The sequence below is a fragment of the Anomalospiza imberbis genome, chromosome 9 (assembly GCF_031753505.1).
Source record: "Anomalospiza imberbis isolate Cuckoo-Finch-1a 21T00152 chromosome 9, ASM3175350v1, whole genome shotgun sequence".
Taxonomy (NCBI): domain Eukaryota; kingdom Metazoa; phylum Chordata; class Aves; order Passeriformes; family Viduidae; genus Anomalospiza; species Anomalospiza imberbis.
The window spans coordinates 4,035,859-4,057,959 of record NC_089689.1 but is presented as its reverse complement, the minus strand read 5'-3'; the positions used below and the strand labels follow the sequence as shown (position 1 = coordinate 4,057,959).

The window sequence follows — 22,101 nt, the reverse complement described above, 5'->3', positions numbered from 1 at the left end:
TTTTTGCTCCAGATACGTTCACTGCACTCCTTGGCGCGGGGTAAAAGGGGGTTATTTTCCCACAGTCTTTGGAGCATCAGCGCCGGTACTTTGGCTGCCGGCCCACCCCCCAGACACAAAGCAGGATGCAATCAAATAGTTCGAAAGTTTTTAAGCGACAATGAAGTTTTTATACCTTCCAGTATGACATTTGCAGTTGACTTTGATCAGGGATTTGAAGGTGAGATGTGCATCATCATAAAGAGACCATCCCGGTGGGCTCATCAGAGTGGTGATGCTTTTATCAGCCAATAGAAAACCTGGAGGAGCCCGGTGACCAGGAATCTGCTTAACTCGCATCTGGCCCAGCCCAGTTTGTGGCAGGCTGGCTGCTTTCCCATGGGAAAGGAGAAAATTAAGTGAATCAAAAGTTTCGGCATCGTTATTTCAAACTACCTGTAGTTCTTCCATGTGAGGATTGGTGTTTTCATTGCCAGGGCTCCACAGGGAACCTGCAAGTTTTTAATTTCATTTTAGTCTCTAATAGCTGTGTGAGTGGTGGGTGAGTACATACCACACTGGTACCTAGTTTTTCCTCATTTCTCACGTTCCTGCTGCACTTTTCGGCTTCTAAGGGTCACAGCTATCAGAGGGGCCTCTACTGGAGTGAGTCTGGAATGAATTTGATAAATGATTCCTACGAAGGCATGACATGAACACACTCATTGCTGCAAGTGTTTCCTTAACCACTGCTCCCTTATCAGCATGAAAAACAAGTATGTAGAGTATCTTGGGCAAATACACTTGTGCAGATGCTGGGAGAGCTACAAGCCTTATCAGCAAACGGGTTCAGTAACATTTGCAATTCAATCCACTTGGAATGGCTGTCAGTAGAATGCTCATCTTTCCCGAAAGCACTAGGCTACCCCTGCTAACTCCAGACCTCTCTGAGACCACATCAAAATCTGTTGCTGTGACAGTGTCCATGGAGACTTCCCACTCTTTTGTGCCCCACTGAAGAACTAGGAACATAAAAAGCAGGACAAAGCAGATGCTGCCCAGCTAAACAAATCTGTCCTTCCTACCCACAGGGCTGGGCTGCAATATTTCTCTTACAGAAGTGATATTTACTAGGAAAAATGAGCTAATGATCAATGGCTGTGCAATAACACGCTGATGTAAATAAAGAACCTGACATGAGAAGTGGACACAGAGTAATAATCACAGGCTTTGCTTGTATCCATGGGGATGAGCTGGAAACCCATGTCTGTGCTCACAGAGAGCAGGACAGTCCATCTCAGCAGCAGGGCCTCATGTAGGGGAAGTTGGCTGCTAGGAACCATGGTGAAGGATCTCTCTTGGGCTGTCAAGCAGCTGCCACAGAATGCTGTGGTTCACTCTGAACCTGGGCTCTCAAGGAATCAGATCTTAATTCTGGAAAAGATGACAATATTGGTGTCTGTAGCCTCCATGTTTGTATTTCTGAAGGCTCTTCACCATGGAACCTACTCCTCCTTGGCAAATTCTCACCCCAACAAAAAAGGTCAAGCATTGAGACTATGAGTAAAGAGCCTCAAGTTTCTGTGACCGAGGAGTGGTATTTGGAGTTGGGGGCATTCCCCATGAAGGATATGCAGCAGATCTTGCTACTTCAGCTTTGGACAGATCCTGGATAAGACATGGAACACTGTTGCTTTAAGCGGAGGTCAGAAGATTGCTACCAGACTGGAAGGTAAGAATCTTTCTGGAAAGGAGGGCAGTAAAATGTCATAAAATGCAGTTCCAAGACCTTGATTTGTAGGCACACAGTTTGTGGTGATTGGGAGTGGGGCTGCAGCCCAGCCTCATCCCCAGTGGGCACAGCTGTGAGAAGCAGGTGAGCAGCACTGACAGCAATGAGCCATGGAGTGCCCAGGTGCACCCAGCAACCACCAAAGGGAACAGAGGGCACACAGGTGCAATGTGTGAACACGAGGGGATAAAAGGTTGGGCTAAAGAGCCAGAAGGGTTAATGCTTGAAGCCATCTGGAGTGGTTTGCTGTTAGTTTGTATGGGCACGTGCTTGAAGCCTTCTGATGTGGTATGGTGTTATTCTGTTTGGGCAAATGCTTAAAGCCTTCTGAAATTGTATGGTGATACTGTATGTGTTGTGGCTGTCTCAATGGTGATATATGCTGTGACACTCATTAGCATTTACTGATTTTTGACCTCAGGATAAACAGCATGGATATGCTAACAAAACTGTGGAGGATGCAAATTTGGGAGCTATCCTCAAACATGTGAGGACCAGAGCATCTTGGAAAACTAACTGAATGGGCTGGAATGAAAAGAACAGGGTTCAGCTGTGGAAAAAGGAAAGGAAGTACTGAAAGGACAGACATTTAGAGTACAACTATATATAGTGATAATACTGTGACTGGGTTTGGATGTAGTAATTAGGATTCACTGTGCAGAAATGCATGAGGGAATCCCACCTGGCCTATCAGACAGACAGCAGGCACAGAAAGGCTGTTCCACACATAGCCATGCAAACCAGACTGGAGCCATGGCAGCACCAGCCAGTTTGCATCTCCTTTGCAGGAATCAAAGTTTGTTACACATGGCAGGGTTTTTAACTTCTCCCATGTGTCAATAGAAATCCTGAGGAGAATGAACTGCTGTCACATGGGCTGGATGCTTTGCTTACTGCAAAGAGGGCTAAAAAAGAGACTCAACTTTTGTGCCATCTCAGGCAACATTTTGGAGAGTGCTAATTGTACATTTGATTGTGTTATTCCAAGAGGGCAGGATCCTCTGAGGACTGGCCTTTGTGGCTCTAAAATGTGTGCTAGGCAAGCAGGACAGATCCAGCCCCGAATGAAGGAAGCTTATCTGCATGTGAGGATCTTAATACTGTGTTCCCAGCAGAGGCTTTGTGGGGCTTACCTTGGCTTCACGCTGAGCTGCAACACCACAACCGATGACTTCCACCATGGAATTTGGTGTATTCTCTCCCTCTTCAGGCGCCCAGTTTGCCAGGAACAGAAAACCAACTGAGAGGCAAAACTCGGGATTGTCTGGATTGTATGCTGTGAATTGTGGAGGCAAGAAGTTAGGTAAGACATGTCCCTTCCCTGTGTTCCCTGTTGGTGCTTCTCTCCCAGTTCTGGAGCCAGACAAGCCCCCTGTGGAGCTGGAGGCAGACAGGAATAGTGCTGTAAAATCCCCTGAGCTCAGCTCTGACTGAAGCATTAGTGGTTTAAAGCACAAATTTGTCAGAGTCATCAGAGCATGCAGATTTGTGAGATGATGTAAGCAAATCCCAAGGGATACTGTGCTATCCCTGCATTATCCTGGGACACATAGCCTTGCCTGTTAGCAGCAAAACCCTTTATGTTTGGTTCAGTGGACTGTTGGAGAAGCTGTTTTGGTAACATTCTCTCTGAGACACTAAACACTAAAGCCAATCCATTGCTTCTGCTTTAGGGTGGCAGAAACCCAGTCCAGGGTGCAACACAAGTGGTGTGAGCCAGGGCCCTTCATCCCTAGCACGTCCCCTAAAACCTATCCCAGGGAGAAAAAATTGAAAGGCCAGAAGAACTTGGAAATTGCTGCCTTTCAAAACTGGCTGTGTGTAATTTCTCTTTTGCCTGCTAAAGCTGGGATCTTCCACATCAATTGCTTCTGCAAATCATGCCCCAAACAGGCCTGGCCCCCTTCCATGCCGCTCTTATTTGCATTCCCTGAAACACGAGCTCCAACAATTACATCCTTTATACTTGCATACACCTTCTGAATGCTTTTGAGCTGATTGCAAATGTCAGGCTGAGTGGTGAAGTACAGGGGATTTGAGTAGATCAGTCTACCTCAGATGTTTGAAGAAGAAGAAATCACTCTGGGCTAGATACTGTCCTGATACACATCTAAGTGTGCTGGCACTGAATAGTGCAGTGGTCTAGAAATTTTCAAAAAGTGATTTTCAGTCCTGTCTTGTCACTCCCCTCACCGTAATTTGAGAAGGCACACCACACAGTCTGTCACTGCATTCTGCAGACATCAGGTAATGCAGGCAGGAGATAAGGATCATGTAGCCACACCAGATTTTGGATGCTTATGCCTCTTCCTGAACTCATGGATCTGCAAAATAGGGATGGAAAACTTGCAAAGACTGAAATACCTGCTCCTTTTATCTCTGATCTCAAGGTAGAATGCAGATGTAGAACTAGAATGTAGATGTTCAGAGTGAATCTAGCTAAATTCTTTTTTTCTGCTACTGAAATGGTTTCAGCAGTACAAGATTTTAGCAAGGACAGCATTGGTTTCATGCTCCCCAGTTCAGCTTCATGCTTCAGAGTGTCTGTTTTCAAAGATTACTGTTCATGCAATGTCAACCAAGTCACCATCACCTCTGCTGGCATGTGGAAAGTGTCAGTGGCAGCACTTCCATCCCCTGAAGCTATCTTCTTCCTGCTGCCCTGTATCCCATTATCTCTGTGCAGACATTCCTTGTGTTTACCTGCCACGTTCCTGCCCTGCAGGCCGTTTCTACAGTAATTCTCCCCAACAGAGCAGCTAAAATCAGGTGCAACCTCAGTGCCTGTGGTAATTATGTTTGAAGGTTAATGTTTCATAAAAATATCAAAGCATTTCTGCCCCTCAGCCCATGATTTTGGTAGAAGCCAGAGATTTTTTTCTCATTTGTTGTGGTCTAACAGTTACATGCTTGGCAGCTGGATGCTTGTTTCTACCCAGGGTTTAATCTACCTGATAGAACTTTATTAAAATATGAACTGTGGGTGTGGTAATCTTTTGGAAGGTCAGGGGCTCTGAAATGGCTTTTTCTCCCTGAAAATTCCCCTGAGTGCTAAAGCAATATTTGGAGCTCCAAGTACATCAGGCTGTAGTTGGCCAAAGATTTAATGAAACGCCAGAAATGAGGTGCTTGTGCTAATGACTAAATGGCAAACCCCAAAATATTTATCTTCTGGTTTTGCTATATGACATAGCAAAGAGAAGACTGAAATAATAACTGTTCTAGCTGTAAAGTGAACCCTTTTTGTTAGAAATTTGCTTGTCATGTCTCTTGCAGATTTTGTTTTCCCTACACAGCCTGGGAAAAAAAAAACACCTTCCATAGAAATAAAATTCCTGCACTATAGAAGTACTTTCAGTTGACAAAAATCTCCTAAACCACCACCAACACTACGCAGAAGGTGGGGAGATGGGCACAGATGGAGGGAGGGTTCACAAACTCCATTGGCATTGCATTTGTGCTAACAAGGGGTCAGATTTTGAGGGGTTTGATGATAAAATGCCTGCTAAATTCATATGGAACAGAAGCAACCACCTTTTCTTCACTTTCCTCCCTCTTCCCAGACTGGCAGTGGTAGGTGTATGCTAGAGCCTCCATGCATTGGCTACTTCCCTTTCTCCTGCAAGTGAAACCATTGCTGTGCTTTACTCAATGCATTGTACAAGTTGTTGCTGCATATAAAACTAGTTTGATCTGGGATGAGCTGAAAAATTAAATAACTGCTACAAAATACCGTGAAATTCTGGTTTTACAAGATAGATTTTGCGTGGGAGAAGGAAAGATGGCTGCATTTTTTTTATGTTGTTTGTGTATCAGTTCCAAGCCTTAATTGATGAATGTGATATAGTTTGATAGCTAAAAATATCAAACCAGTTTTGTGGTGAAAATATTATTAAAATGAAAATAAATATGGGCCTCTCTACGTAGGTGAGAGAGTACACACAAGGGAATGCTTGAAGTGAACAGGTCTGGATGCTTTTCAGACTGGAAAAAACCCACAGCTTTGCTTACGTGCAGCACACATTGGTTAAAATATATTTCAACTTTTGCATATGTTTTTGAGTATTTAGCTAAAAATGAGGCACTGCATCTAATTAGAATCTCAAAACTCACAGACAAATGCTACAGGCTCAACACTTTGAAATGTAAATAGAACCACAGTAAAGATACTGATATGGGAGGATCAGTATGATATGAGGGTAATAAAGAGGTAAAAATATGACACACCTTCTGAAAAGTTGAGGAAGAGCACCTGGGGCAGGTAGGAAGGCCCAGAGCAATGATGAGAACTAGAATAAAGGGCTCCAACATTTTACACAGGACTTGAGTCTGTCTAATCCAGAACCTGCTCCCCAGAGTCACAAAGAGGCATTTCAGTGCCACCCCAAAGCATCCTGGATGACAGGGATACTGAGGGGGTTTTGTGGTGGGTGAAGAGACGGTATTTGCCTGAACCTCACTCGTCACAAATTTGTGCCTTACAGCCTGAAAGTTGTTGATGTGTATTTGAGCATTAATTAGGTCAGACATGAACTATTTAATTATTGGCCAACCAACAGAGCTGGGGCTTGCTTTGAATTTCTCAAGGTTCCTGTCATTAAAATTGCAACTTCATTTCAAGAGCCATTCCCTTCTTAAAAACTTGGGCAAGTAAAACATTCCTTAAAAGCATCCCCAATTCTAAAAGTTATTTGCAAGAGTTATATCAGCAAGCAGTGTCTCATCAGAGAAATGTGAAAAGTGGTTAAAGGCAGGCAGGAACATGAGTTAGAAAAGTTTTACATCCTAACGTCTCCAAAAATCACTGCACGGTCATGGTGCTAAGGCCAGCCAGCTGGTTGGTTGTAAAATGGTGAGTGAAATGTTCAAAATTCACAGTTCCCAAAGAGGACGGCGATGGCTGGTGCATATGATCTCAGAGTAACGATTAACCCCAGTTTATGAAGGCACAGACCACAGTGTTCCACTGTGGCCTGGAACACCTCGAGCTGTAAGACGGCAGTGCCCATGCAGAGGCGCCCGGTGCTTCAGCTGAAAAATCCAGTGTGGTGTCCCTCCCTGGTCCCGGAGCAGGGGCAGAGGAATGGTTTGGGAAGCTGCTCACGACCACAGGGTGGAGCTGAAGCCCTTTTAGTTCGTGCCGTTCCTGTCGTAACTTGGCGTTGGCGGAGGAAAGCCGCGGCCCGGGCCGCTCGCAGCCCCTTTGGAGCGCTCATTATCCCGGTGACCTCATTCCGCTCTAGGGGAGGTCAGGGAATGCATTTCGGGGGCTGAGGGTGCTCCAACACGGCACCACACTTGCTTGGATCTCCGTGGCAGACACAGGCACGACTCGTGATGAATTTGTAGCACAGTCATGTGAGATCATCGTTGTCTCTGAGTGCCTGTAATAAAGGCTCTGACCTGAATAAGTGAAGGGAAAACACAGCTGAGAGGAACTTATCGGGGTGAAGAATGTGCATGTCAATAAGTTTTCTTTGTTCCTTTGATTTTGAGTGACAGCACTGGATCCATAAAGGACAAGATGGGAGCTTGGATCTGGGCAGGCTAGGGAAAGTAGGACTTGTTTTGAAAACAAATTCCAAGCAGATGGGCAGAGCAGCGGGAGGGAGAACGCGGTTGTTCAAATCACTTGGTGCTCGTTATTTGTTCCTTGTCCCGTCCTGCTTACTCGGGCTCCAGTTCCCTGTTTTCCACCTGCAACCAGACTCCCCTTATCTCACTGATTCCTCCTCTCGACTGCCCTTTTCCCACAGCTGGCTCGGAGCTGAGCCTGATCTCCTGACGGCTGGCCACGTGTTGGGGACTGTTTCAGAGCCTTCTGCCCTGTCCTGGAGGGTGCCCGATGCCCAGCCAAGGCGGCACTGTGTCTGTTTCTTGCATCTCCTTGAGGAGCAGCTTCCTGAAGTGAGCATTTTGGTGGTTGGGAGCTCCATTTCATAATCCTCGTTGAATTTAGCTACGGTGGCTGAAGGTCTGCATGCCTACAGCCCTGAGAGCAAAACCATCTCCTGTGGGTAGAGCAGAATCCAGCCGGGCCTGTGGCTCCAAGCTCTAGTCTTGTGAGGGTCAGCTGTGCCAGGAAAAGTTGTAGGTGTAGATCTACCACTGGTGACCAGCTGTGCTTTTGCTACCTCGATTTTGTTCAGGCCATGGAAAGACACATTGCCAACAGCTGTGACCATGGATGACATTCCCATAGCAAACAGCTGTGTCCAGTGAAGACCTTATTCTCCTCTTGTACTTGTTATGGTTCTACTGGAGGCTGCAGTCCCCTTTACATGCCAGCAGCAGAGACTGTGCCCTGCCCCACCCCAGGTGAGATTTAAAGTGCTGATGAAAGTGGTTGCAGCTCACACGTCCAGCCTTTTCTGAAGTGTGAGAATGCTCACATGTTTCTGGGGATAGCTCCCAGCTGGCAGGTGCTGATGGGCACCTGTGAAGCAGAACATCTTGAGCCAGCTCAGCCAGAAGTGCTGGATGAGGATGTCTGTCATTGGCCTCGGGAGACTGGACAGCTAATCCAGCAGAAAAGCTCTCCCTGTTGGCCACATTCTAATAGGAGCGGACACAGCTCTGCAGGTACAGATACAGCTGTGGAAATATCCCTTGTTCTCACTTTTGAAATACTTCTGGACATTTTTAAGATGTCTGAAGTTTTCCTGTAAGTCAGTAGCTCCCTGTCAGACCCCATCACCAGTCCCACCTCCCCTCTCCTCCTCGCTTTGTCTGTGTAAACCCATGTCAGAATCCGCACACCCAGTGCTCCCCTACTCTTGATGGCTTCTGGCTCCAGCTGGCACCACTCTTGAACACATTAAAGGAGTAAGACATCCGTGGTTTTGGTCCCTATTTCCCCGGTATATAACATAATGTATCATTAGGCCATGGTATCAAATGCAAGTGTAATACAGCTTATGGATTGAAACTGGTGGAGGGATCTTCCAATACCATAAAAATGCTTGGATGTGAGGGTGCTGATGGGATTGTAATCTTTGCATCTATTCCCTGACCCAGGTGATGATGAAAAGGGATAATTATTACATTCATTAATAATTTAGGAAGCTAAGCAACAGCACCTGGAAATTAGGTGTCAATTTTGCAGGATTTCCACAGAATGAATAAGGACAAAAATAGGTCAGGTGCAGTTATACTTTTATCATTTTGAAGAGAGGAAGGAAATATTTTTAGCAAGAAGAAAATGCTTTCTCTCCTGGCTCTGCAGCACAAGTAGGTGCCCGTAACTGATGAGGTTTCTCACACAGGATTGCTCCAGGCCTGACAGGTCGCTGATGATCTCCCCAAGCACTCACAGGAGCTGGTCTGTGTGTTCCTGTGCTGGCAGTCTCTCTGTGAGGATTTCAAGAGTCATCTTCATTTTCTCCTTTTGGCTCAGAGGGTTTGCAGTTCCACAGGGCTGTCTGCCATGGATTGGTGTCATTTCTGAGTCATTTTCCCAAGCCAGGTCTTAAAACACTATTTCTTATAATTTTTTTCTCTGAAAAAGAAAATATGTGAGCAATTCTCACATAATCCTCTCTATGAGACAAGGGTGTGGTAGTTGTATGGAGAGCTTGGGCTGATACACAGTTGTAAAGGCTGGGAGAGATACAGCTCTGAAAAGGGTTGGAGTGCTGTGGTTCGTGCTGTCCGTTCTGCTGCAGCTTTTATTAGCTCTGAAATAGTTCTCTCTTTCGGTTTTTAATTCCCCCATCTCCCTTCAGGCTGACAGTGTGAATCGTGGGTATTCAAAGTTGCTTTCAACAGAGCATTTATATTGTTTATCTTTAAGAGTACTATTTAAAATGCAAAACTAAATTGTGACATTGGGTGTGCATCTCTCAAGAGTGATCCTGTTAGAAAGGAAAACTTACATTTGTAAAAATATATTACAATTCTAGCTAAGGAAAGACCACTTTTCATATTAAATATGTTTAAGTCACACCACTCAATTATTTTCCAGTATACAGCAGCACAATATGGATATAGCAGCCAATTAATTGCTCTGCCTTATGTGCTAATTTTTTCCTGGATAGCTTGAGGACCTCTGCACCTGTTCCATTAGTGATTTGTGCCCGTGGGCCTGTTGTGGTCAAACCATGTATTACCAAACAACTTATTACCAAAACAGAAGCCACATGCCTTCCTCACTGTGCATTCATCTCTGCACGAGCAGCACATCCATCTCTGGAAAAGTAGTTGGGAGCCCCTCACAGGACACAGCAGACTCATCTTCTGATCAGTTGGATTTGTTTTTATGCACCTCAGGTGTTGACAAGTGACTTCTCTTTTTTCAATCCCACAACACCTGAGCAGTGTGAAGCTTGTATTTATTTAGGTGCGTGTGAGGTGAGTATTTCTCCAAACACAGCTGGTGTTAGGAGTGGTATTGATGTAGTAAGTTTTTACTCTTTATGTAAAAAAGGATGGCACAGTGACTGTAACTAGAGAGCTCAAATGCAAATAAGTGTGAAGACAGAGCAGGCTCAGAAGGTAGGCCAAGTCCTATCATCTTTCCTTTCTAGGGTACAGTTTTCCTGGGGTAGAAGAGCACATCACAGAGGGTTTTGCCCTCTATCCCATCACCTAAACCAGTGCAATCCGTAACTGCATCAGGAGTAACTTTCCCCAGCACTGATAAGCTTGGGTCACTTCATATGTCATGTTTGAGCTCATGGTATCACCTTGTGTTTCAGAAAGATATATTCTAAGTCATATTTCTAAAAACACCCATTTTTTTCCTGCAGCTTTAGGTTTTCAATGGGGGATTATAAGGTGTTAGAAGCTGCTGTATTTCCACAGCTGGTACATTCTTTTCCAGCCTCAGTTCTGAGCAGCAGGAAGTGTTCTACATTATAGAAACCTCAGTTTTATGTAAAGCTGGTGGGCAGGATTCCTGCTGGATGGGTCCCAGCACATGAGTGTTTAAAATGATAGAGATCTTAGTGTTGCTTTCTTTTTTTTTTTTTTTTTAACCATAATGTTATTTCAGTGCTTTTGTATAAAATTTATGATTCTGAGATGCCTTTTTTTAAGCTTCTAGAGAGTTCAACTTTTACAGCTTCTCTGTTGAGAAGGATGTACTGGAATTACTCTTTATCCAGAAATATCAGTATTCCCACTTGGCCCTGTGAAGGAACACCCAGTATTGGCTGGTTTTATTGCAGTGAAACTATAAACATTATTTATGTTTTATTATAGGAATCAAACCATTAATTCATCTGGGCAATGTCAATATTTTCTTAGTAAAGTCTCATTTTAGCATTTGGTCAACCTCACTCCGTAGGTTAGCTTTCAGTGCCAGCAGTGTTTACATAATACATAAATGCACTGGTACCTGTAATAATGTTGTGTTTTACTTCCTGAATTCATTATAGGTTCTTAAGCACTTAATCAAATTCCTTCGGATTATCTTGTGCATCCTCTTCTGCAGGCAGGTTTGTATACCAATTTGATCATCTTTATCTGGGGAGTGCTTTTCACCTGAGCACATATGGGACTATTTGTTCTGCTCTTACAAATCCCGGGGAGTTACATGTGCTCTTGGGAACGTGGCTTGCCACGTGCTCACATTCCAAAGACTATTAGGGTTTCTTTTGTTTTAAAATAGACCCCCAGTAATATTTTATACTCTTGATACAATTACTTTGCCTTGCATTTCAGTAGCTGTATTTCAGATTTCAGTTCATTCCTCTTTATTTCTTTACATAGTTATAAAACTTTCTTTTTTTTTGCTTTTTTTTTTACTCTTTTAATTTGTAAACACTTTAGGATACCCAGGAAAAAATGCTTTTTACTATAAAGAGAACTTGTTCTGAATGTATTTGTTTTGGTCTTAAATTCCTTTCCAATTTGTAGTGAGTGCAGTGCATTACTGCACATTACTGGCTCTTGGCAGGCCTGACACTGAACCCCTTGTACTGCTCCTTTTCCATGCGTGACCAAATTTTTGTGACTTCCACTGCAAAGAAGATCTTTTCCCTCTGTTTAGCTACCCTTACATTCTGCCTGCATGCACTGGTATGTGTTTTTAGCCAGGTACACTGTCTTTCTCCTGGTTCTCGTTAGATACGTTTGATTGTCCAGCTTGCCACCGCATCAGCAGTTTCTCCTGAAGTCTGTCTGTGGCAGGATCAGAGCCAACAGGAAATGTGACATTGTACGTGGTACTTTGAACATTCCTGGAGACCTTAACCTGTTTATTAAGAAACTTGTAAGATATGAATGTGTAAGGAACATGAATGTATGTGTTTAAATTTGCACAATACCTTGTATAAATGAGAAAAGTGGAAGAGAAAAATATCCATTTTAAAGTCTCATTACTTTCAGATAACCCATTTTATCAAATTCTCTGTCCTGTGATATTTTTGAGGTGTCAGACTCCTCTCTGTCATACAAAGGGCATGCAGCTGGCAGTTTACACATCTTGTATTGAGGTGGTGACTGCTGGCAGTACTTCAGGTTAGATAAACAAACATGGTCTGTTCATGTGTTTTAAAATGTATAAAATCCAGCAAACAATTAAGACAAATTGTTGACTTCACATTAATGATCTGATAATGTAGAAACAGAGACTTTTTTGGGTTATGCAGCTTTTATCTGTCATTATTTTTATCTCCTGTAAGCAAGGGGTCCAGATTTGAGTTCATGGCAAATACAGAACTAGCCAAGCAAATATCCTTTTCTGCAACACAAAAATCCTCTTTTTTTTCCCTGAGCACCAGTACATCCTCTAAGGCTGTTTGTAGCTGCAGCTGCATAGCAGACCTAGAAAAGGGCTGATACCATACAGCTGGGTCAAAGCCTTTGCATTACCATGCAGGTTTAAGGTCATCTAAAGGCCTAGTCTTACTGTGTTATGATACCACGTTCTGAGTCTTCTTTGTTGCTGTGTTTCATCTATCTTTTGTTTAAAACATATTTTATTTTTTAAAAAGAGTGTGCAATTAAGAAATCTTTGTGTTTCTAAGGGAGATTGGTGCTGTCAGAAGACCCAATACCCATCCTGATTTTGGGCCAAGCTGTCATGGATGAAACTCCAGGGAACACCACTTTTGGATCAGGTTTAGAGGTGCTTGGATGTTTTTCTGTTTTTATAGATTCCAGGTATGTGAATCAGAACTTTGTGCAGTTTTAATTTGGATTTAAAAATGCAGGAGAAATGAGATAAAGAATCTTCTTCCTATTATTCATGATTGTACTTTTCTCTATAATAAGCATTGAAATCTGGATTAAACCAAACTGGAAAACTCACAGGAGTGACCCACATAATGTAAAATTCATTCTGCCCTTCCAAGTTAAACATGGTGTAGTCCCAGTTGTGTGGATTCTTCAAGAACCAACTGGATCCTTGGAAATCCTTAGGAGTCAGGTGTCTGTGAAACCTGAGCCAGATGAAGCATAGTAACCCACATGAGGGCTCAGAGTCTGGAAGAAAAAAAAACAGCAGCAAATTCCTTCCAAATTTGAACTGTTGGCTCTGTTAGCAGTCAGAGGAGGCAAGTGCAAAAGACATTGGTTGTGAGCTTCTGTGGCAAAACTGCAAGGAGTGTCAGTCTTCACTGTCGTATGACTTGAGAACATTTAGATTCCTCTTTCCTGACCCTTTTGTGAAAATATTGGAAAATTTTATAACTTCACAAAAAAAAAGCTGCAAAATCCATGCACGGTTTTGTTTCTTTCTGGTAACGCTAGAATAAGAAGCCAGGAGTTGCCAGGTGTTTTTGCACAGTTTTGGCAGTGTAATGGCCACATCCATTCTGTAGCTGGGTGCATGCTCAGCCCAGGACAGGTCTGGGCCTGCTTGGGAGCCTGGCCGTGCCTCCAAAGCTCAGTGTTTACACCTTGGGAATAAAGCTGTGTTGGAGCTCTTGCACAGCAGCAGAGCACTTTAGATCAGGCCTGGGCTGTTCCTCTGTCAGCTGCTGCCCAGACCATGGCAGACATCCCAGCTGCAATTCCTTTCTGGTGGAGGTGTTTTCACTTCCACTGCAACCACTGCAAAGATGCCAGGTCGGAAGTGGAGTTTGGCAGCAGCAATCCTGCCCAAGACCCTCGAGTACCACAGGATAAAGCCAAGCAGTTGTAAATAGTTGTTCTTTTTGGCTGCAGAAGGATTCCCCAGGTGTCTGGGGAGCTTTGGAAAGGGTACAGCTGTGTAGACAGCTGGGATTACCCTCATTTCTCTGACACAGGAAAGGGCATGGCTGGAGAACTGCTGCATTCTGCAGATGCCGTGTGGACACTGCAGCTAAAACAATTTAAATTTGCTCCTTGGGTCCCATCTGCTGTCCAGGACACAAGGAATCAAGTAATCATTGAGACTGGCCTGTCTGTTGTGTGGGCACATACAACAGACATGGGGCAACGTGGCAGGGCTGGATCAGGAGTGTCTAGACAAGCACTGAGCTGCCAATGGACTTGGTGTGCTCAGATTTTGCTCAGCAGGGTGGCTCTACAATGCCAAGGGGTTCAGAGGTGGAAAATACTTCCTTGATGTCCAGCCTGCTTCTCTGAGCAGAGGAAAGTGACACTGAAGGGACAGCTCATTGGGTTGCCCAGTGAAATGCAGTTGCATCAGATTGGAGACACTCTAAATCTGATGGTCTCTTTAATAAGCTCAAAACCAATCAACACTTATGGAATTGGGAAATTATTGGGTTAACAAAATGATGCATTATCTGTGAGACAGTTCTGTTGTTTGGAGTCCAAGTACTATTTGCATTTATTTTCTGGCAAACATTATACATTGTCATAGATAATTCTTCCATTTGAGTGTTTCAAATGTGTCTGCCTTGCTTATTTGTACCACAAAACCCCTAGCTGAAAATGAAAATTATAAAAAAAAATTGTGGTGGCTTACAGAGTGACCTGCAAATGTAGTTGGGTATGCCCACATGTCTTCCAGAAGTGCCACAATACAGATCATCAACTGCTACTTATGTGATGGTACATATAATGTATAACTAGCCAAGTGCCTTGTTCCAAACTGAAATGAAATGGATTAGATTAAACCACCTCACTGACTATCTTATTTTACTGTATTGAATAATACAAAAGTTACAGTTATCACTAGCAGTTGTCTTATGGGAAATCCTTTTGTGAAAAGGGTATTAATCAGAATAATTGTATTAAAGACAACTTACTGAGAAAATTATTTGGGTAATTTCCAAAAGAGTTAATGTGAAGGAAGATTTCTTTGAACTAAGATTCCATAGATTTTAACTTCCTAAAAATTATGTCATTTTCCCTGTCCCACTTGGAGGAACTTATTTCAGACAGTCTTCTGTTCTAATGTGCAGATTTTGTCTCTTGGTTAGAGATGCTTCATGTCCTGATGACTCCTGATACTGTTCTCAATGCATGTTTGAAAGGTTCTGTATTTTTCTTTTCCATAGGGTTGTATAGAAATGAGTAGTCAATTAAAAATGTACATGCACTGAGTTGTATGTATGCATAAAATCCACAAGCTTAGAGTATATTTCTTTATTTTATGTTTGGTGAAAGAGGCACACACCTCTGTTTTGCTTAGAATGCTTTTTACTGAAGTAATTTCTCTCTTCAGTATCATATTAAAGTCTGTATTTCCAAACTCTTGACCTAAGCAAAAAAGCATTAGCTGTTTGTCACACAGTTACCAATCTCACTGAAATGCTTGAGATCTGGGAATAAAAGGCCTCAACACAGCTGTGTTGAAAACAGCACAGAGGTTTTTTTCAAAGGGCTTCACTTGCAAAATTGGTGTTCTTGTGACCTCTGAGATCTGGCTGCTATTACTGAGTTCAATTCAAGGTTTCTTATATCTTAAAGGGTTTTAGTAATACAGGGTTCTGATCCTCACTTTTGTTCTCCTTTTGCACTGTATTACAAGAGAGGCTCTGGAGAACAGGCCTGCAAGATGACAGTTGATGGCAATTGACAGCCAGTTGAGGCCCCAAGTCCCTTGGGTGACTTGCTGTCACTGGTGAGGCTCCAGCCTCAGATTTCCTACCCAGGACCTCTCAAGACAAAATGTTGATCACCTCATTTAATCACCAAACCCCACTGCCGTGCTGCTGATGTGGGTAAAGCAAAAGGAGTTTATGTGCTTGGAGGTTGTTTTTTCCTAGTTTGAAGACTGTGACTTTCTTTCACAGGAATCACTACAGGGTTTTGAGAAGTTAGTTTTAAAATGCCTGTTGACATTTCAAGGATGTTCACGCTACACTGATGCCGAGTTTCTGCTGAACATAAAACTCTGTGTTAATACCTTGTGACTTCTGTAGTGTCGTAAATCTGCCACCTGGAGAAACCATTCTGTTGCTGTTCCTATTGGTGTCATTAGGTGCGCTCAGCGGGGCGGGTGACACCGAGTGGCGCTCGGTGTTTTCCAAGGGAGAGCCTGATGGAACACGCTCTCAGGCAGGAGCCGGCGTCAGGGCGAGCATTAGGCAATGAGATGTGACAGTGGCTGTAATGCCAGGATATCCCTGTGCAGGCACAGGGAGTTGCTGGGCACTGTGCTGGTAGCCCGACCTGACAAATGGTCTGTTTCCTGACAGCCTTTCTCTGTATACATAAAAAAAGCTTCAATGTAAATAGGCAGGAGCAGAGCTTTCTCAAAAACTCTCACAAATTTTAATGTCAGTGATTTTTTTTCCAATTTTATCTCACTCTTCAGTAAGTTCCAGGGTTTTCCAGGGATTTTTTCTTTTGATCAATCAGAAGAGACAAGGGAGCAAAATTAATAATTAAAAAACCTGTGGAAAGTACCTTGACACTGTAAGTGGAGGGGAAAGATGATTGCAAGCTACCTCACAATTCTAAGACTACCCCCCCCCCCAAAAAAAAAAGTCTTTATTTGCAAATTTCCTGAATTTGGAAGCTCTGCAGATGTTGCAAAGAATGGTAAAGAAAACGGCAGTACTGTTCAGCAGGAGTCTTTTGCACCTTTTAATTGCTTGACATAATGTGGATAGCAGACACTGCTGCTCTGGGAAGCATCTCTTCCACATCCATAATTTCCTCCCTCTTTGCCTGTGTGTGGGAGGGGGGATTAGTGCATGGCCATATGGGAGGGAGCTCATGCAGAACAGTTTCTTACTGAGCCCTGCTGCAGGAGCCGTGGAGAGCAAAGGGAGCAGGAAATGATGGAGGAGGGGACAGGGCTCCAATGACACTTAATGGAAGGGATGCAGAAATCCCTTGAGGAGATGAGGGGCTGAGGACATGGAGGCTTTGACCCTTCCATATGCCTCGCAAGACCCCAAGTGGAGAGGCAGCCTAAGAAATTTATCAATGTGAACTCCTTTTTTGCCTACTTCATAGGATTTTCCACTGGACATGAAGGAGAAGTGTGTGTAGTACTTAATAGGAAACTGAAATGAAGGTTGGCTGGTTGATAGTTCTTGTGTAAATCAGTAGGCTGGATCACAGCTTTATGTTCATAATATATTGAAGTGGAGAAATAGCTGCTTTTAACAATATCAATCCTCCTTCCTGGGAGGCTTCCAGGCGGCCTCCAGGCTCTTCCAAGAGCCTGGAAACTCCAAATATGAAAGGTTGGGGAGGGGGTGGGTTATGTAGGAGCAAGCCAGCACTTTATACTCTCCTTGTTTCATTTATCCAGGATCAAATCCTCTTCCACATTTCTGAGGCAGCTGCAGACTTACTGACCTTGCATTCAATCAGTGACCCACCAGTACTGCTTGATTTAAGAGAGCTGTCCTTAAATCAGCATTCATCTTTCTGGCCAAAACCTCCCCATGGAAAAACCCCAATGCTCGAATGAGCCCCAGCTTTTTATCTATAGAAGGAAATCTCAGAGAATTCTTCAGATTGTCTCAGATCAACAAGAGAGAGAGGTCCTGCTGAAATCTGACATATCCTCTGGGATCTGTGGGAGTCAAGGACAGTTTTCCCCAGGCAGGCAGCTTTTCCAGCCAGCTCCCTAGCTGCATGGTCTTTCTCTGAGACACTACATGGGAACTGTGCAGAAGAGATAATATGGTCCCCTGCCAATTAATTTTTCCTGGCATGTTTCCATGGGCCTGAAGAGCAGAAAACATGTGAAGAAGTAGGAGGGAAGATCTGGTCCTGTGTGTTTTCCTGAAAAGCTAGCTCTGTTCCACACAGCCACTAGTAGTTCTCTCCCTTTATATTTTTCCTAATAAAAAGAGAAGCATAAAGTAACTTAATTGTTTTCCTAAGGATGTTTTCTAAGCTATTATGCATATTCTGTTACTGCTTTTCAAGTCTTGCCTGTTTTATCGCACAGTGGCATTTTTATTCCCTTTATTCTCACAGGTCAGTAGACCAGCTAGGAAGTCAAATTGCCCTAATTCTGTTCTGCTTACAAAAGATAAGAGCTGGGAACTGGGTAATATCTTCTCAGTGTACTTCTGTAAGCATCCATCCAACCTGCTGCCTTTCCTCCATGGCTCATTGTGCAGCAATTGCTTGAAATACCTGTCTCCAGTTACTTAATAGAAAGAAACCAGCAAAAGAGATTTATTAAACTGAAAGGGAAAAGTCTTGAAAGATGTTTCCTACCTGTAGGGATCCAAACATAAGCACTTAAATGGGATTAGAGGATACAAGGGAGAAAGAGATGACCTTTTTTCTAAGATCCTATACGTTCTTTTTCCAAATATGCAGTGACATAAATTTCACATATGCACATGCTTATTCCCTCTGCCTCCAAGCAAAGTTGATGCAGTCTGACTTTTTAATAATGTGTTATAAATAACTGGTCATAAAAAACCCAAATACTAAAAGCAAGGCATAATGAACCTGAACTTTATGTAAAATAGATAAAGGAGAGAAATGTCTCTAGTGAGTGATCAGTTTATGCTGTGAAGCATCACCAACAGTAAGGCTTGCACTGTCAGCACATTGTTATTATACATGTATGTGTCTAACCATTAAAAAAATCTTCCAAGCTCTTTGTTTCCTTTGCTGAACTATTTGTTCTCTGGCACAGAGATCCAGAGCCAAAGTATGTTGCATTAATATGCATCTAAAGAGAGTAGAAACTGTCACTACCTGCAGATGTGTGTACCTACAAGTGCATTGGCCTCCTGGTGTCACTGGAGGATGATGATGATGATTAACGGAGGGAAGAAATTTGTCTCTTATTCTCAGTAACATCAATAGGACAAAACACTTAAATACATTATTTCTAGTTTCTCTTGTTTTACAGTCTTTTCTTGTAGTTCTTTTAAATTCTTCTTCATAATCCTCTTTTATTTTTTACATGGATTTTAAGCCAGAAGGCAAAATGCAAAATAGTGTTTAAGCTAAGGACCTATTGCTAAAAATATTATCGTATTTTTCATGTTTTCCATATGCTCTGTTTAATTATATAGTACTTGTATCCTATTCAATTTTTATTGTCATATGCCCATAATTAAGCAAACTGCTTGATTTTAAGTTCGTCTTCTAAAATCTGCTCCCAACACCAAATCTACATTAGATCATACTTCTCTTATCTCAATAAACCCCACCTGAACTGCTGTTGATTGAGACAGAGGTTCCCAAATTCAGTTTGTTTGAACAGTATGCAGAAGTCCAGAAGAATAGTCCTTGTGAAGGACCGTTGGAAAACTCTAATTTCTGACTCAAGTTCAGGATTTGCCTCTTCAGTCTTGTCTTCTCTACTGAAAACTAAGAGTGTGTTGAGGTACATCTAAAACACAAAGCACTGCAGGGCTTCTTTACCCTTCTTCTCCAGGGAGAACAAGATAATAAATTGGTCCAATTTTAGTTGCTGTTTATAATGTGCTGAAAAGTGTCCAGATCACGTGTTGGCAAAAGCGATGTCATAAACTGTGGTATAGAATAAACTACTCCAATCCTACATTATGTCAGAATAATTGGTGGGAAAGTATTTTCTCCTGCAGCTCTCAAAGGATTATTTATAATGAATGTCTAGTTTTTCAGGGTGTAACAATGCTCCTTTGAGTCTCAGGTATGTGTTTTTTCTAATATTACATAGCATGCAGAAGTAGCTGGAGAGGACATTTTAAAGTGATGAACTTAAATTGTAGCAGTGTTGAATGTTTACTTCTAATGTATTTACTGTAGAAAGTATTAACCACAAACTATGAGAAACTCTCTATAGAAATCAGTATCATAGATTAGGTTCCTTGTCCTCTTGAAAAGTAAAAGAAAACCCTGGAAACAGAGATTTCATCCTTTCACAGAGTCATTATAAGTCTTGTTTAGGTTTGTAAGACTCAGATTTCAATATTTAAATAAATCTTGTAATCTTTCCAAGGATTGCAATGGGAAAGGATGCTATGCAAATGATAATTAGCTTATGCATGTCAGGTTTGGCCACAGACTCAATCAGACTTCAGTAAAACTTAAGGTGAACACCAGCTAAAGTACAGCCATTGTATTTTTGAAATTTGCTTGCTGAGTGTACTTTGAAGCCTTTCCAGAGTATACAGGAAAAATCTCTTCAAAATTTCAGAAGTTCGGAAACCATCTCCAGCTGAGTCACATTTATAAACACTGGACTGTTTAGTCCAAATGCTCCAGGTCAGATGATTTTTTTCTCAAGAAACAAGCCTTGCTTCCATACACACTGACTTATTTACTTAAAAAATATATATATTTGTGTGGTTTTATTCATCTATCAGAAGCTATTCTGATGAATGTTAAAGTGACTTTTCAGCATGGGTATTATAAGAATATGAAAATGTCATTATTATTGTTTCTAATTAAAATGAAATTTTGAAAACTCTCCACTTTCCCCATTGTATTTGTATTGGTAAGAAAAGTCTTTCATGCCTTAAGACAGAATTTGGTTCTAGAAACCTGGATTCATTTTATACATGGATTTCTTAGTTTGGGTAGAGAATACTGAAGCATTATGCACGTGTTTTCCTAAATGTTTTCTTTTCCTTTTAATGTAAATTGTCTAGAACAGTATTTGCTAAGTCCTAACATTCAACATTTTCTCCATGTCCTGACTCTGTAACTGAACCCAGTCATCCTGACAATACCTGAGATACACAGGAAAAAACACAGTATTTGGAGTAGCTGAGGCATTACCTTTTTTTGTTCATTTGAAAATGAGTGAGTATACTGTAATCTGGCTTTCTAACTTTCACTGAGGAAGGTATGGAGCAAAACACCATCCATCCACCTATTCATCTAATTCCAGCTGCCAGCAAAGCCCTGGGGCACGCAGCAGCATGGTACCAAAGGGATTACCAGCAGCTCAGACTGACAGACAAGATGCACAGACTGCAGCAGATGATGGCTGGCTGCTCTGCTTATCCCAAAGGTATTCCCAAGACAATAGTGTAAGTTGTTCTGAAAACGCTGGCTGTAAAACAATGCGGTTTGTCTATCTTAGTAATTTAAGCAATGGTGTTTATTGACTCTAAAGCTGAACTGCCTGAACTCTCACATCCTTCATAGCAAAGGCCTCCAGCAGTGCAAGGCGTTTAATGGAGCTGCATCTATTTATACCAGTAGAAATTATAGGCCTAGATTTTCAGACAAGGATTATTACCTGTGGATAAAAAAGCCGTGGTAAATTTGCCTTCTTATGCATTATTTCTGAAAATATTTCACAATGTTTAACAAACAGTACAAAAAAATCTCGTTTCCCATCTTTGCAAGCAGTAACAATTATAATGGTAGGGGATAGAAGCAGCAGAGTAAACCAACCAAGGGAGCAAAGACTGAAAAGCAGAGTTACCAAGTCCAGGTACTTCCTATGAAGTTCAAGGGAATGATTAGGTGATATCCATAATTTCTTCTATATAGGAGGAAGCAACAACCCAAGAAAATAAATTTAACAAAACTCTTAGAGAAGGGATGAGGCAATTTTTTAGCATGACAGTATTGTCATTGCATCAAGCCTCTCCTGCAAGAAGACGCTCAGTGCATCTCTAATACCTTTCAAGGATTTCAAGGCTCCAAATAAACACTGAGATGGATTATGACTGCCCATTCTGTGGCTACAGAGGGTGATGGATGCAGAGCAAAGTGCTCCCCTAACATGAGGACCAGCAGGCTGCAGTGTTACCCAGAAGGCAGGAGCACAGGATTTGTGGAATTGCTCTTCTTTGTCCTCCTCACACAGAAAAGAGCTGTGGCTCTGTCCTTCCTGCTCCTCCATGTTTGGACAAGGAGAGGTAAGTACAAAGCACATCTCAAAGGAACATAACGATCAAGGCTTCCCACAGTGCAAATAAAGAATTCTAGGAAGTTTCCTTCTTTTTAAAGCAAAATGCTTCCTGATCTCCCCGTGTAACATTACCTCTCAGTGACAATTTGACTGATTAACTGAATGGTAGCTTAATCTGCTCCAAATTTATTACACTCCATAACAA

The 22,101-nt window shown here is 42.4% G+C and overlaps 3 long non-coding RNA genes across 4 annotated transcripts; 1 reads left to right on the top strand and 2 right to left on the bottom strand.

The window, feature by feature from the left end:
* Nucleotides 1–428: 428 nt before the first annotated feature.
* On the bottom strand, nt 429–5,051 carry LOC137479135 (uncharacterized). Its single transcript, XR_011001981.1, has 3 exons — nt 4,000–5,051; nt 2,905–3,047; nt 429–491 (listed from the first exon to the last, which is right to left on the bottom strand). It is a non-coding gene; the product is annotated as an uncharacterized lncRNA (long non-coding RNA).
* On the top strand, nt 1,586–21,837 carry LOC137479134 (uncharacterized). Of its 2 annotated transcripts, XR_011001979.1 has the most exons (4): nt 1,586–1,711; nt 2,982–3,074; nt 20,922–21,044; nt 21,733–21,837. It is a non-coding gene; the product is annotated as an uncharacterized lncRNA (long non-coding RNA). The 2 variants fall into 2 exon arrangements; XR_011001980.1 differs by lacking the exons at nt 20,922–21,044; nt 21,733–21,837 and adding an exon at nt 17,379–17,507.
* Nucleotides 18,011–19,902, bottom strand: LOC137479136 (uncharacterized). Its single transcript, XR_011001982.1, has 2 exons — nt 19,255–19,902; nt 18,011–18,230 (listed from the first exon to the last, which is right to left on the bottom strand). It is a non-coding gene; the product is annotated as an uncharacterized lncRNA (long non-coding RNA).
* Nucleotides 21,838–22,101: the final 264 nt, after the last annotated feature.